The sequence below is a fragment of the Loxodonta africana genome, unplaced genomic scaffold (assembly GCF_030014295.1).
Source record: "Loxodonta africana isolate mLoxAfr1 unplaced genomic scaffold, mLoxAfr1.hap2 scaffold_61, whole genome shotgun sequence".
NCBI lineage: Eukaryota > Metazoa > Chordata > Mammalia > Proboscidea > Elephantidae > Loxodonta > Loxodonta africana.
The window spans coordinates 107,395-124,604 of NW_026975337.1; the positions used below are offsets into that span (position 1 = coordinate 107,395).

The following is a 17,210-nucleotide window of genomic DNA, read 5'->3' on the forward strand; positions in this document are numbered from 1 at the left end:
TCATGCTTTTTTTCATACATGATTTTGTGCAGACTTGCACATAAAATTCGTATTACTAATTCATGCAGTAAGTCAACAAAGATTTCCTGTATAAACAGCTACATGTCAGACCCTAGGCCAGATGCTCTTGGTGATGAAATGACTTAGAGAAGTTGCCTCACTGCCTGGTAAGAGAAACGGCCAAGTCAACAGGTGTATCAGTCACGTATTGCTGTGTAACAAATGACTCCAAAAGGTAGTGTCTTAAAAAAACAACCATTTACTAAGCTCACAATTTTTCAGGTTGTCACTTTGGGGTTCTTCTGATCTGGGCCAGCCACAGTGGCTCGCAGCAGGGCTTACTCATGTGTCTACAATTTGATTCCAGGTCACCTGCGAGCCAGTTTCATAAAATCAACTCAGTGAAACCGCTGGATCCTGTTTCCAATGGTCCCTCATCATTCAGCAGGCTGGCCTGGGGTCATTCCCACAGGTTCTCAGGGTTTAAGAGCAACAAAAGGGCAAGACTCAATGTAAAATCTTTTCAATTCTCTCCTTCTATCATCTCTGCTACTATTTCAATGGCTGAAGCAACCGTAAGGTCGGCCTTCAACAGGTAGAAGAAGACTCCTACTGCTAATGAAAGGTGTTCTGGAGTCTCATAGAAGGCATGGGCACAGAGAGGGGAAGAATGTGTAGTAAATGCAATTGTGTTTTATGCTGTGGTAAAGGGTTTCCTGGGTACAATGGAGTACAGAGCAAGAAGTGGACTCATCTACCAGGAGAAGATTCAGGGAAGACTACAACCAGGAAGTCATGCCTGAACCAAGTTGGGAATATGACTGAATAGTTAAGGGATGAAAAAAGGCCGAGCATCCAGGAAGCCCCAGGTATTTTCCACAGGCTTCAGTAAAAGGGGAAGGATGGCTTGATGAGAAAAGTCTGAGGAAACAGGGTAAAAGCACTGGGGGATTTGTTACATTTGTGAACAGGCACAGATTATCTTTTCTTCTATTGTTTCCCTACCATTCCTGCCTCTTCTGTCCTTTTCGGTCACACAAAACAAACCCCTACCATCCCCATGTTGGAATTTTTATTTTCCTTGGAGAAGTCTCCTCCTTCCTCATCACCACCCCAACCTTCTTAATTTCTTCCTCAAATGGTCTCCCCATTTGCTGGTTTCTCTTCTAAATGGCCTCCTAAACAAAAGCAGAGTCTGTCATGGGCTTTCCCCAAGTCAACTCCCAAACTTCCCATTCTGGCTGACCACAAAATTCCTGAGTCTTAGGGCTTTTTGGTAAGTCATAAACCTCATCTGTTCCAGTGGGGTCAGTTTTCTTCACCTCCACGCTTCACCAGGGAGAGTAGGCCAGCAGATGGGAAGGGAGAGAACATCTCCTAGTCAGAGAGCAGAGCCTGTGTGAAGACTCAGAGACTAAGGAGACCTAAGAGGGGCTCAGAGTGGACATTTTATAACCAGAGCTGGAGAGACATGATTCCAACAGAGTCAAATGAGAGGACTGGGAGAAAGCAGCTGCCCATGATACTGTTATCATTCCCTGTGCTCTCTTTACCCACCAAGGGATAGTAACCCCTTACACGGCACGGAAAAGTTTCAATTCATTTTTAGTATCTAATCTCCTTCTTCCCACATTGGCACTAGCACTTCTCAAGCGCCTACCTGACAGTTTCATGTTTTTCTGGTTGCCGTGTTTAGCTTCAAACTGGGCCCATGGAACTCAGCAGTGTCAGCAATGATGTCACACAGGATTACGGAAGCCTTGGTGCTAACTCAGATCTCAGCTGCTTTTTGAAAAGGGTGCCAACCTCAGGTCTTGTGGGAGAGAAACTGTAGCTACTGAATCAAGGAAATTCAGGAGCAAGCCAGAGTCCCCAGGTTATTAAAGCTTCCTGCTGGGAGAAGGGATAAAGGTCCTTCAGACCATTATGTTTGGACATCTTCACCCAAGCAGGATGAAACAGTGATACACGAGGAAAAGGCCTTTCTCTAAGACTCCAGATAAAGGTGAGGAAAAGTTGTCCCCGATTGATGAGTGCTACAGAACAAAAGGTCTGACTTCCACCAGAAAAGAGAGCCATGGTAGGACAAGATGAAGGATTTGGGGTGAATGGATAAGGTCATAAGGAAGATTCTCCTGAGAAAGCACATTCTGTCATTTAGTGGATAATTAACCAAAGTTTATTTTGTCAATAAGAAATGTAGGAATAAATGAGGGATGAAATGAAAGAATTCAATTGTAAGTTTGAGAGCTTTCCAGAATAGCTGCAGAAAAGGCACTCTTTTGTTCTGGATCTGAACATGGTGGAAGGGAAGGAAGCCAGTGGGCAACTGGGGCAGAGAGTATAGGATGGTGGAAAGGGTGGGTTGCAAGAAGCGTACTTCATTATTATATTTTCTAATGAGATGGAATTAATATACCATGTGAAGAACTAAGGAAATTTCTCAGGAGGTTCTGGGAGTGGTAGGTTGAAGAGGCCAGAACCCACATCATTGAGGGCAGAAGAAGAGCTGTAGACTCCTTCCTAGATCCAGGAACTCCCCTTCCCCTCCTGTGTCTCCTGCCCACCTCCCTCAAGAGCCTAACAACCCCTAACCACAAACATGGCTACAGGATAGAATTTTTTATTTTCCTACTTTTCTCAACCTGAGCTTCATCTAGGATCAGTCATGTATCACTCTTTTCAGGCCAGTTTTGTTGCCCTCCCTACTACTATTACCTCTGCTGTCCTCCTCCACCCAGTGCTGCCCTCCACTGGCCCTGCTTCCTGCTGCTTCCTGCTTTTCTGACTGGCCTCTAATACCCTTTGAGAGATCCCCCACCCCATCTTCTGTCTGTCACTGGAGCTTACACTCCCCTCCCAAACTCCTTCTCTTTCTTCCTTAACTCGCCAATCCTTCCCTCAAACTCAGAAAAAAACTGACCCTTAAGCTGACATATACAAGCCCCGCTCGCCCACACAGGAGGCATGGTTGTGATTCAGCTACTAAGGTTTGTGCCATCAGACTCTCAAATACGGACATCTGTTTCTGCCTCACGCTGAAGGACATGGTAATGGGCTTCTGTTCAGAGAAAGGCAATCTTAATCTCCTGGTGTAGGCTAGTTAAGGGTACGAGGAGAAGTTTTAAATCACACATAAAAGTACAAATTACGCTGTCTCTTTAAGTATAATTCCTTCTGTGAAAATCCTTCCCTTAAAAGGAGGATGAAAACAAGTTACAAAGAGGAGACCGATTCTCCTGTTTCAATGTTTACACTCTAAATTTACTAAAAAAAATAACTTTCATAGAAAACAGTTTTTAGAGAAACCATGTATTATCATGAAGGTGCAGAGGATGAGGTAATTTCCATATTCCACAGGAGCAAATTCACTTCCATCCAACAAACGCAAAAAAAAAAAAAATTTTTTTAATGTGGCGATCCTCTGTTTATATTATAAACTATCACAGGATAAACCTTCGGCTGCTAACTAAAAGGTCTGGCAGTTGGAATCCACCAGCTGCTCCTTGGAAACCCTAAGGGGAGTTCTACTCTGTCCTATAGGGTTGCTATGAATTGGAATCTACTAAAAGAAAACTGGGAGTTTTATTTTTAAATCAATGTATTATAATTTTTGGAAAAACGATAGACTTTTGCTATAAGGTAGTACCATCGCTGAAATTTTCTGGAGGAGACATTATTGCCCAGAGTAAATTCCCTAAAGTATGGTCTGTGCCTGGGGAAGAAGAAAGAAACCATGGGGACTGTGGAAGTGGAGGATGGTGGTGATGGAGAGGCCTCCAGGGATGCCTAGACCAGAGACTTAGGTCACAGTTGAGACACCAGAGCCCAGAGGGCTCATGTAAATTAACTCTCCACTATTGCAAGTCTCAACCCAAGAGGAAAGTGTCACTCAGGGTAGAACATGAGAACAAAAAGCCCAAGTTCCAAGCCCAGGAGGATTCCCCAAGTATCAGCGAGGCCTTTTTCATCAGCTTCCACTAGGCAGAATTCCCACTCATCAAATTACTCCAGAGATCCATAGGTCAAGTATGAGTATTCTACCCAAGTGTGTAAGGTCAAGGGGTTAGCCATGGTCTGGCAGACCAGACCAAAACATCTCACACCCCTGTCGGCAAAAGGCCCCTGGTCTTGAGGCCGAGTTTTTGAAGAAAGTGAGTGCCATCAGGTCTGCCCTCAGTCTAACCAACACTGAGTCCCTGGTCAGCATCCTGGAGTCCTGGCAAGAAGAGCCAGGCACCTCCAGGAGCATCTGGAGGAGGAGACAGGGGCTGAAGAGGCTACCACACCTACTGGTGCTGCTACACATGTCGGAGACCTGGCTGCAGAGGGTGCAGGCATGGCCTCAAGGTCAAAGGAGAAAGCACCTGAAGACGTGCTAGGACACTTAGACTGAGAGGAGCAGGATGTCTGGACTGCAAAATATGCACCCTTCAGGGAAGAACTTCATTCAGGCTTCTTAAACCCACCTCACCTGGAAGATCCACTCTTTTAGCCTTGTGCCCCTTCCACGACCCCTCAAGTACATGGAGAGATCCAGCCCTAGAGCACCAGGGTGGAAGAAGCCCCAGGATAGCTGTCCAAAGACATGAGGTCCACTCCAAAGCTCCCCCCGCCAAGGAGAGAAGAGGACAAGACTCACCTGCAGATGAGGTCTCAGGGCCCTGAGAATGAGCACAATGTTTGTAAGGAAAGAGAAATGGGATTTCAGTGGGACATGGAAGTCTGAGAAAGAGCCTCTGCAAAGATAGCTCTAAGGGAGGTGTGATTGTGAAGGTGGGCTGGTCACTGAGTTCTTTGTAGTACAAGGTACCAGACAGAAGCCAGACTCTGGGGGGAACCTGCCTGCCGGTGAGCAGTGGGCTTAAAACCCTAAACCAATGAGAATCGAATCCCTTCCCAGCAGCTTCTGCACAGATCAGTGATGTTTGCTTGGTCTTTCTCTTTTCTGTGGTCTAACCTGATGTGTCCTGAGATCAGAGAGTTGGAATAGAAAAGCCTGACTGAAATGAAATGAGCAAAGAGAAGACAAGGCCTCCTAAATCTGGTGAAGACAGAACACAGATAACCAAAGGTGAGGATGGGAAGAAACAGATTGAGTTCCAAGTCCCATCCACAGTATCCCAGGGCCTGGGAATCCCTGGAAGTGCCAGAGGTGTGTACTCCCTGGGAGATGTGACCCCAAGTGTCGGAGGAAGCCCTACGGAGCAAGGAAGGGAGGGCAGGGACTCTAGGATGGGCACTTCCATACAGGCTGCCCATGTGAATTTCTCAGAGTGACCATGACAGATCCTGAGAGGGACAGTTTGAGGCAAAGGAAAGTAAGTTTTCTGAAGAGGGGTGAATTCCACAGTCTCCTGATAATGAAACAGAAATCCCGTCCTGCTCAGAGGTACTGAGTAGGAGGGATTGTGAATTCCCATCCTGCACAGAGGCTGGCTGGGAAGTTCGACTGTCTAAAGACAATGTGGCCAAAGTCTTCTTTATCTTTCAAAGATGTATCTTCAACTTCCTGCAAATTCAATCCTGGAAAAAAGCCTAGAATATACAAGTGTGGGTTTTTCAGGAGAGCAACAAGGGGAGAAGGTGATAGTGGCATATCAGAGAAGGAGAACAACAGTCTAATAGTCCCTGTGTTACTTAATGAATCACACATGGTGTCCAGCATTATTCCTTATCTGTAGACATGTAAATGCAGTAGATGTTTTAGCAATAACTGAATTAATCCTCACAGAATTCTTTTTGGCCATTTCCAGGTACAGAGACCAGAAGAAGTCATTAGTTACAAGAGCAAGCAATAATTCGCTGGTCTGAATTTTGTTCAATTTCTGTGTTTGCCCTTCATAGATTGATAAAAGTCTCTGAATCTGGCATTGAAGACAGTGTTTTCTCTGTTGTTACGGATTGAATAGTGTCCCCCAAAATGTGTGCCAACCTGGCCAGACCATGATTCCCAGTATTGTGTGGTTGTCCTGCATTTTGTGATCTGATGTGATTACTTATGTGTTGTAAATTCTAACCTCTGTGATGTAAATAAGGCGGGATTAGAGGCAGTTAGGTTAATGAGGGAGGACACAATCTACAGGATTAGGGTGAGTCTTGAGTCAGTCTCTTTTGAGATACAAAGAGAAGAGTGAGCGGAAATGAGAGGGACCTCATACCACCAAGGAAGAAGTGCCTGGAGTGGAGCACGTCTTTTTGACCCAGTGTCCACGCGCTGAGAATTTCCTAGGCCAGGGGAAGATAGATGACAAGGACCTTCCCCCAGAGCCACAAAGAGAGAGAGCTTTCTCCTAGACCTGGTGCCCTGACTTCAAACTTGTTGCTTCTTAAACTGTGAGAGAATAAGTTTCTGTTTGTTAAAGCCATCCACTTTTGGTATCTCTGCTATAGCCACACTAAAAAAAAAACTAGATAACTAAAAAACACATATATAAAATAGTCAAAAGAAAAAAAGTTTCAAATACACACACATACACGTATGATGTTATTAAACTTTAAAAGCTTTTACATTCTTATAACACATTTAACAATAGAGATTTGTATATAGAAGTTATAATAAGAGCCATCCCCACATAAGTATATTATACCTGCTCCCCTGAAGTGTCCAGTGTCCAAAGATACATATGTACCCTTTTACACACTTCTTTTTGCCGGGACACATGTAAGTACATTCATTTGTTTGTTTTTATGGAAATTAGGTCACACTCTATCCATGTTTTTCTCTGAATCACTCTTCACTTGGTCAATATCATGAGTCAGAATCAGGGCAGGGGCTGACTGCAGAACAGATGATCAGTTGCTCATATTCACGTTCAAGTTGAAGCTGAAGAAAATTAAAACAAGTCCATGAGTCAAAGTATGCCCTTGAGTATATCAAACCTGAATTTAGAGACCATCTCAAGAATAGATTTGATGCACTGCACACTAATGATCGAAGACCAGATTAGTTGTGGCATGATAGCAAGGACATCATATATGAAAAAAACAAAAAGTCATTAGAAAGACAGGAAAGAAAGCAAAGACCAAAGAGGATGTCACAAGAGACTCTGAATCTTGCTCTTGAATGTACAGTAGCTAAAGAGAATGGAAGGAAAAATAATGTAAAAGAGCTCAACAGAATACCTGAAAGGGAAGCTGGAGAAGACAAAGTATGATAATATAATGTGAACAGATCTGGAGTTAGAAAACCAAAAGGGAAGAAAACACCTGGCATTTCTCAAGCTGAAAGAACTGAAGGAAATATTCAAGCCTCTAGGCGCAATACTGAAGGATTCTATGGGCAAAATATCGAACAACAGAGGAAACATCAAAAGTAGATGGAAGGAATACAAAGACTCAATACACCAAAAACAATTGGTCGACGTTCAACCATATCAGGAGGTAGCATAGGATCAAGAGCTGATGGTACTGAAGGAAGAACTCCAAGCTGCACTGAAGGCATTGGCAAAAAACATGGCTCCAGGAATTGATGGCGTACCAAATGAGATGTTTCAACACAGGGACGCAGTGCTGGAGGTGCTCACTTGTCTATTCCAATATATTTGGAAGACAGCTACCTGACCAAATGACTGAAAGAGATCTATATGTGTGCCCATTCCAAAGAGAGGTGGTCCAACGCAATGCGGAAATTATCGAGCAATGTCATTAACATTACATGCAAGAAAAATTTTGCTGAATTTAATTTAAAAACAGTTGCAGCAGTACACAGACAGGAAACTACCAAAAATTCAAGCTGGATTCAGAGGAAGACATGGAACATGGGATATCATTTCTGATGTCTGATGGATCTTGGCTGAAAGTAGAGACTATCACTAAGATGTTTACCTATTTTTGTTTACTATACAAGCACACTCAACTGTGTGGCTCATGACAAATTATGGATAGCTTACCAAAGAATGGGAATTCCAGAACACTTAACTGTAGTCATGCGGAATATCTATGTAGACCAAGAGGCAGTCATTTGAGTAGGGCAAGGGGATACCGTGTGGTTTAAAATCAGAAAGTTATGTGTCATGGTGGTATCCTTTCACCATACTTACTCAATCTGTATGCTGAGCAAATAATCTGAGAAGCTGGTCTGTAAGAAGAAGAACATGGCATCAGTTTTGGAGAAAGATTCACTAACAACCTATGATATGCAGCTGATACGACCTTGCTTGCTGAAAGTAAAGAGGACTTGAAGCAGTTACTGATGAAGAGCAACCACTACAGCCTTCAGTATGGATTACACCTCAACATAAAGAAAACAAAAATTCTCACAACTGGACCAGTAAGCAACACCATGATAGAGAAAATACTGAAGTCATCAAGCATTTCATTTAACTTGAATCCATAATCAATGCCCACAGAAGCAGCAGTCAAGAATTCAAACAATGTATTGCATTGGGCAAATCTATTGCAAAAGACCTCCTTAAAGTGTTGTGAAGGAAAGATGTCACTTTGAGGACTAAGGTGTGCCTGAGCAAAGCCATGATATTTTCTATCACCTCACATGCTTGAGCAAGTTAGACAATGAATACGGAAAACCAAAGAACTGATTCATTTAAAATATGGTGTTGGCAAAGAATACTGAATATACCATGGACTGCCAGAAGAATAAACAAATCCATCTGGGAAGAAGTACACCAAGAATGCACCTTAGAAGCAAGGATGGCGAGACTTCGTCTCACGTGCCTTGGACATATTTTCAGGAGGGACCTGTCCCAGGAAAGGCTCATCATGCTTGGAAAAGCTGAGGGTCAGAAAAAAAGAGGAAGGCGCTCAACAACATGAACTGACACAATGGCTGCAAGAATGGGCTCAAACATAGCAATGATTGTGAGGATGGTTCAGGATCAGGCAGTGTTTCATTCTGTTTTACACAGGATCGATGGCCTCTAACAGCCACAACTAACATATGTAAGCATATATGGGTGGGTGGGTGTGTGTGTGTGTGTGTACCCATTGCCGTCGAGTCGGTTCCAACTCATAGTGACCCTACAGGACAGAGCAGAACTGCCCCACAGAGTTCCCAAGGAGCGCCTGGTGGATTCGAAATGCTAACCTTTTGGTTAGCAGCTATAGCTATTAACCATTATGCGACTAGGGTTTCCATATAAAAAAAAAAAATTTTTTTATATATATATATATATACACACACATACACACACGTATATATACACACACTCTTTTTTTTATATATATATGTGTGTATATATATTCTGTTCACCAGTTTTGCATCTCTAGAGATCCCAGGCTAAGACATTTGGTACCTACACTGGTTCCAGAGGAACCAAATCTTAAGGATGAGTTTTCTGAATTGATTCTCAAGTCTGGCTAATCTTAAAGGCACTGATGACTGTCTCCAGTAGTAAACAGGCTATTGCTAATCCATGGTGGGAGGTGACAATAGAAATACGCAAAATACTACTACAACTGGATCAAATATTTGTGAGAGACAAGGCTCTGCCTGATTACATATTTGATACTTTTCTATAATTTTGTCAGAATAAGAATAATAAGGAAGCTGCTTGGTTGGTCCTGCTTTTGCTAGCCACACTGGTGAATGAAAGAAATGGACTCAAAGCTCAAGCACCACATACAAGATCTGAAAGCTGCCACTTGTGCCCAGAAAGAAAACCATATTTCTTATACTAACAAGGCTAATGCTGCCAAAAATAAACTCAGATTCTTATCATAAGAGTGACTGAATTAAAGCACCAGTTGAATATCCAACCTCAAATGGTTTCTGAAGTTAAAGTAAGGGCACTGATTGGGAAGAAATGGGATCCTGAAACTTGGGATGAGGACATATGGGCAGATAGTCAGGAAGCGGGGGACAATGAACCTCCAATTTCTGTTGAATCGCTCTTCCTAACAGAACCAGACCTCTTACTCCCATCTAAAGAGATTCTCTAACTTTGCCGGCTAAGCCACCCTTCCCAGTAAAACAATTATCCCTTCCACCTCCATCTGATGAGATTACCCCAGCTGTGCCTGAAGTGTCTTGTTTGAGTTGTCTCCTGGGGTGGTGTCTGGGGCATTGCCTGGGGCATCACCTTAGGCAGATGCCTTATAAGACACGGCTGAACATCCCACTGCCTCTGCCCATTTTTGCTTCTAGACCTATACCTAGACTTCAGTCCCAACAAGCCCCAAAAGGTGAGCTATGAAGTGTGACCCAGGATAAGCTATGCTAAACTCCAAAAGAACTGCTTGATTTTTCTAATATATACATACAGAAACCTGGTGAATATGTGTGGGAATGGCTATTTTGGGTGTGGGATAACGGTGCAAGCAACATAAAGGTGGATTAGTCTGAGTTTATTGATATAGGCCCAGGAAGCATAGATTCTTCATTCAGTGTTTCAGCTTGAGAGGTTAGAAAAGGATCTCATAGTTTATTTGGCTGGTTTACTGAAGCATGGATTAAGTGGTGGCCTAAAATAAATCAAGTGGAAATGGCAGATCTGCCATTGTATACTGTAGGAGAAGGTATCCAAAGGCTGAGGGAAATTGGAATGTTAGAATGGATTTATTAGGCTGGACCCACAGACCCACACACGGAGTGCCCAGAGGGCTCTCTTTTTACCATAGCAGTGAGGTACAAATTTGGGAAGCAAGCCCCAGCATTATTGAAGACTTCTGTGGTTGCTATTTTATGTAAGTAAGAGTCCACAGTGAGAACTGCCCTAACTGAATTAAGACACCTGACTACAATGCAGTTGACTGGACCCCATGGTGGTAGCATCCAAGTGGTGGCACTCAATCAACAAAGACAAGGTGGGTGTGGTTACCATAACAGACAGTAGAGTCAAAGCAGTAATCAGAACAGTCTGCTCGCATGGATTTATGGCATTGGCTACTTAGTCATAGTGTCCCTGGGAGCGAAAGAGCTGGGAAATGTACATCTCCTGGTACCTAGCGTCTTAGATATCTAGTGCTCCTGTAACAGAAATACCACAAATGGATGACTTTAACAAAGAAAATTATTCCCTCACAGTCTAGGAGGCTATAAGTCCAAATTCAGGGTGCCAACTCCAGGGGAAGGCTTTTTCTCTCTGTCACTCCTACGAGAAGGTCTTTGTCACCAATCTTCCCCTGGACAAGAAGGTTCTCAGCACAGGGATCCTAGGTCCAAAGGATGCACTGCTCCTGACACTTCTTTCTTGGTGCTACTGAGGTTCCCCTGTCTCTCTGCTCTTTTCTCTTTTATATCTTAAAAGAGATTGACTTAAAACACAACTTAATCTTGTAGACTGAGCCCTGCCTCCTTAACATAACTGCTTCAAATCCTCGATCATTAACATCATAGAGGTATGATTTACAATACATTGGAAAATCACATCAGCTGACAAAATGGTGGATAATCGCACAATACTGAGAAGCATGGCCTAGTCAAGCTGATATATACATTTTGGGAAGACAGAATTTAATCCGTAACACCTAGTATGCAGCTATCGACCTGTTAATGCCTTTTTCTCCATACCTGTTTCAAAGTATCACCCGAAACAGTGTGCCTTCTCTCTGACCTAAGTATATAAGGACCAAATAATGTACAGGAATCTCTGTTACATTTTCTCCATCTTACCATTATTTGGCCTCATACGCAGACCCAGTCACTTAATTGTGCAGCAGAATGAAGAGATTAAAGCCCCAACATTCTTGCCAGTGGACCAGGAAGGTAGCTGCTCAGACATCAGAGAGCCTCAGAGAGACAGAGACCAGGCGGCTCAAGAGGGGGATACCATAAAGTTGTTTTTCATACCCCTCCCCACTCCCACAGTTGCATATGCTTTGCTCTGACCCTAAGAAGTAGATCAATCCTTTGAGAACTGCATTATGGGTTAGAACACCAACAAGGTCCCAGACTGAGTGACACTCCCATAGATTACATCCAAATATCACTGCAAAGTCTTCAAAATCTGAACTGACATCTGAGCCACAGCACACAGAAGTTGGGAAAGAACCTGCAGCCTGAACATAACTGGGTCAAGTGATTCCTAAAACAAACAACATCGACATTTTCTGTAAGATTGAAGTAAGACACAGTCTTGGAATCACAGACAAAAACTTTAAAAAGCTACTTTAACCATGCTCAAAGAAGTAACAGGCACAACTTAGAAAAATAGAAAAATACATAGAAACCATTCACAAATGAAAATTTTAGACAGGAAAAACAGAAAAATAGGATAAAAAATTCACTTGATCAGCTCTACAGCGGAATGCTGTTGACAGACAAAAGGATCAATGAGATGAAAACAGTTCAATTGAAAATATCCAATCTGAAAACAGAGGACAAATATTGAAAAAAAATGAACAGAGCCTCAAAAAAATTCAAAAATATCTAACATTTATTTATTGGAATTCCATACGGTGTAGAAAAAATATGTGGTGTAGAAAAAAGTATCTGAAGAAATACTGGCTCAACACTTTCCCAATTTGTTGAAAGACACAAACTTACAGATTCAAGAAGCTATGCAAACTCCAACAAGTTAAACTCACATAATTTTATGCCCAAATGCCTCATTGTCAATTGTGGAATAACAAGGACCAAGAAAATATCTTCAAAGAAGCTAGAGAGAAAACAACTCATCTCACACAGGAGAAACAATTGGAATGACTCTGTATTCATCATCAGAAGCCATGGAGGCGAAAAGGCTGTGAAAACAACATTTTTTCAACACTGAAAGAAAAGAAACATTAACCTGGTGTTCTATAGGCTGTTATTTCCTTCATGAGTAAAGGAAAAATATTGACATTCTCAGGTGAAAGACGCTTAAGAGAATTCATCGCCACCAGACTTGCTCTAAATGAAACACTAAAGGAAGTTCTTCAGGTGGCAGGCTTGGAATTTCAGGAATTATGGAAAGCAACAAAGTGGAAAGTATCTTCGGAAGTTCGCCCTCCACCAAAGATTAGACAGGTCTATAAAACAAACAACAACACACGTGAAGAAAGTGTTTCTTAGTTCAATCATGTGTATGAGACCAGAAGTACAAAACCAGCCCAAAAGCACTGAAAAGAGGGCAGGACAGAACAGGAATCATGGCGGATGGAAACGGGGAACTGGAGCATAGGAGAGGACAATATTGACACATCATGAATATTGCAACCAATGTCACAAAACAATTGTGTATAAATGGTTGAACAAGAAAGTAATTTGCTCTGTAAAGTTTCAAATGAAGCACAATAAAAAATTAAAAAAAGTGGTAGGTATCTCGGTAAACATATTATGCCAACCCTGTTGTCACTGCACAACATGGCGCAGGACTCCCCTCTTTGCAAAGACTTTCTAGCCTATTGGAAAAACTTTGGAATATACTCTTGGTGGCACATTAGTATTAGAGAATGGGGTTAATTTTGAAAATATGAGATGTCTGTACTCATGCCTGGTGGATAAACTGGATAATAATATTTTCAGAGCGAAATGAGATGTTCTAACAGAAAAATAGGCCTGAATTCCCACGTGGGCCATGAGCCTACTACTCTGAAGGCCTTTCCCAGAGAGGCATTTCAGGCACTTCTAGAGCAGCAGGAGCGCTGGGGAATGCAGGTGTCAACCTCCCCCAGGGCCTTCTCTGAGGGGTAAGTACCTGCTTTAGTACTGAGCTTAGTGGTTCATAAATTGTCATTCTGCATAAGGTCTTCAGGTTCAAGTCTGTAATCCAGCTGGGATTCTGTGTGTGCTGCATCTCTGCATCAAAAGAACATGCTTCTAGAAGCAGAATGCCAGGAGAGAGGCGGTTGGGCAGTTGGCGTTGGGGGGTGCTGCGCAGACAGGGGTGCCCGAGGGAGGCACAATATAGTCATTCTGCAGGAGGTCTAGTCCTTCTGCACAAGAATTAGAATGCTTCTCAATGCACAACAGTTTACATGCAGGACATAAACAAAGTTACTGAAGGACAAAGTTGAATAGTAAACCAAGCCACTCCCTGTCAATCCTTACCTGAGAGGGTCTTCATCAGGACTTCCGGGGATGGAGAAGGAAACAGCAAACGCTGATTTATTTTACCTCTTCCTTCCTCAAGAAACAGGAACTGGTGTTAAGATGTCAGGTGTCAAGCCCCAAACTCCTCTTCTGGTCTGTATTTAAGCTGTATAATAAAACTGGGAATCAGGCAATCAGCCATGAGCAGACAGACCCAGAGTATTCCCAGTGCCCCACATCTTTGAGCTCCAGTGAGATCCTGTTCTTAGTCACTAGATTAGCAGAGGAGCTGAAAGACTGAAATTCCGTGTTTTCAGGCAACTTGGGCTTCAAGCAGGCACTTATTGCTAAAGTCGTATTTCTCTGTGTTAATTTATGATCCTTAACTCAAATCCGGAGTTTGGAGCTCATTTTGATAACTCCTCGTTAGTCTGCCTAGACAAGAGTCTGCTCACAGTCAGTGATGACAATGGAGGAAACAAAGTCCCTAGCCCAGAGGAGGGACTGTTCCCCAAATTTAGGGAAATGCCCCTGGGGAGCATCAGCGAGGTGCACTGTGGCCTCTGTGGCTTTGCCTTCTGCTCCTGGAATTGCACCCTGGGGGCGTCCATATGCAGACGCAGAGTCCGTGGGTGACTACAACTCCTGCCCTTCTGGGTCATCGTCCGGACGCACGTTGCGATATGCTTCCTGCCCTCCTTCCCAGCATAAGTGCTGCGATCACACGTGGCAGAACCAGTTCCCAGGTCCAGACCCTAGGTCTTGTCCTCCTTGGCCTCAGGCTTCCCCTAGTCCTGGGGGAACCCGCAAGCCTGGCGGGTGCGAGGTTAGCACCCGGCTGGGCGGGCTTGGGCCTGTCTCAAAAGGCTCATGGTGCACGCAGGTTCCGCCTCCTTGGAGTCTGCGGGCTTGCGGTGGGCAGCCCGGCATCTCCTGCCTCCCTCGGGCGCCCTCTCTGGGCAGCAGCTCCCCTCCCCCCGCCCCGCCAACCACCGAACAGTCGCACTGCCTGCTTTCTGCTTCTAGAAGCGTGTTCTTTTGATGCACACATGCAGCACACACAGAATCCCAGCTGGATTACAGACTTGAACCTGAAACGCACAACTTTAAAACTACTAGACTGGGGGGGGGGGGCGGTATTGGCAGTGAAAAAAGGAAAAAAAAAAAAAAAAAGAAAGAGAACAATTACAAAAAAAGTATTAGAAGACTGTAACCTCATGTTATGGACTCAAGAAGGCTGCGGATACACAACCGCGTAGATAGCATACTGTTGTATCTTTCTTTGCAAATAAGTCTTAGATGAGGGAATTTGGTACCGGGAATAGTTGCAGAGCCTGACTTTGGGGAAATCTGGGATTGATTAATTGGCTTGCATGAGGCTACAAGCCCTGATAATCAATATTTAAAGATGAGATTCGAGCAATCTAGAACATGCATCAGAATTTTTTACAAGTAAATTAGCACCAGAAGAGGCCTTTAACCACTAAATAAAATGGGTCAGTAGTTCAAGATCTCCCTACAAAGAAAATGGCAGACCTAGATCGTTTCCAGTCAGGTTCCAGCAAACATGCAAGAAACAGTCATTTTAATCTTGTACGCAGTCAACAGAGATTAGAAAACCATGAGACACTCCCCTAACTTGATCCTTATGGCTAGTTTAAAAATGATAACAAATTAGAGAAGGAAGGTAGAAGAAGAGTTAGAGGACAAGCACGCTCAGTAACTGAGATGCAAAACCCTACATAAGATGCCAGCAAAGGAAATCCAGCAAAGGGTAAACCACGTAACATGCCATGATCAAGGCGGTTTATTGTAGGCATACAAATTTGAGTGAACATTAAAGATTTAGTAATTTCATTCACCACATGCATAGGTGAAAGAAGAGAAGACATATGCTCACCTCAAGAGATGGGGGCAAAGCAGGTTGATAAAATCCAATCACACGGACAGATAAGGACTAGGTGCAAACATGGAACAGAAAAGGAGTTCCCGAACGTGGAAAACTACAACTAGCATGATAGTTCATGGTGACGTGTGGGACATTCTCTTTAAAATTAATAAAAAATAAAATAAGGATGCTTCTATCATTATTTTTATTAAACATTTAACACTGGAAGTGTAAGCTAGTACAAAAAAAGTATAACTGCTATTCATAGATTATAGGACTGTCTCCATTGAAAACTGTAGAAAATATTGGAATTAATAGTAATCATAAATAAAAAATAAATTGAAATTTCAATGCGTCAGCATCAAGCGGACTCTGTCATAGCTCTTAGGTGAAAGCAAAGGACACTGATAGGGAAAGAGGAGGTTCGGGTGGGCTAGACCAAGGAGGGAAGAAAATTATTCTGCACTGGGCTGAACTTATAAGAACGGGTATGTGTGTTAGTTACCTAGTCCCTCCATAACAAAAAATAACACAACTGGATGGCTTTTAAAGGACAGAAATTTATTTTCTCACAGTTTAGCAGGTAGTAGTTCGAATTCAGGGCATGGCTGTAGTGGGAGGTCCTTCCTTGTCTACCTCAGCTTCTAGTAGATGCCAGCAATCATTTGTGTTCCTGGCCTTCTAGAAGCATCTGTCTTCTTTGTCTGTCTTCCTTTTCACCTGTTTGTGTCTGTGTGTATTCTGCTCCTTTTATAACTAAGAAGAGTTAGGCTTAGGACCCACCCTACATTGGTATGACCTCATTCACATAATAAAAGCAGGCCCCTTATTTCCAAACAAGGTCAGAATTACAGGTACAGGGGTTAGGATTTCCACATACATTTTGGAGGGACACAATTCAATCCCTAACAGTTGATTTACCAGATATTCTGGATTGAGAGTACTCACATGAACAGCTGAGAGTAGTTCCAATTCTTTGCTACATTCAGTGGCTGAAACTTGTCTCAATGGTCACCCATAGGAATGTTGGAGCAATTTATTGTGCAGGACCTGGCCTACCATTCCTAATCATGTCCATTGTGTGGAAAAACACACACTCCCATCACCGAAGTCCTGAGAAATTCATCGATAAGAACGGAATGGTGGTTGGAACCAAGAATTGTTTCATAGCCTAGATAACATGGTGCAGCTGTTAGATATCCACATGGAGATGTCCGGTAATAAAACTTCACCACACACGGAGATGTCAAGAATAATACCAACAGCTAATGCTCATTGAGTACCTACACTGGTGCCAGGCACTCCTGTGCTTTTCCTTTCATGTTTGCTTTTCATGATGGCCATATGAGGAATGTATCATTATAATGCATAAAGAGGTCAATACAGAGAGTTAGGCTGACATTTGAATAT

At 43.0% G+C, this 17,210-nt stretch overlaps 1 long non-coding RNA gene across 2 annotated transcripts in view; it reads right to left on the reverse strand.

The window, feature by feature from the left end:
• Positions 1-17,210, reverse strand: part of LOC135229901 (uncharacterized) — a 132,023-nt gene that overhangs the window by 99,031 nt on the left and 15,782 nt on the right. The window contains exons 2-3 of one of the 2 annotated variants that reach the window (XR_010320568.1): positions 13,578-14,078; positions 5,914-6,826 (exon numbers count right to left, since the gene is read on the reverse strand). This is a non-coding gene — a long non-coding RNA (uncharacterized LOC135229901). Of the gene's footprint in view, positions 1-5,913; positions 6,827-13,577; positions 14,079-17,210 lie in introns of those variants that run through there. The other variant, XR_010320569.1, reaches the window with a different exon arrangement.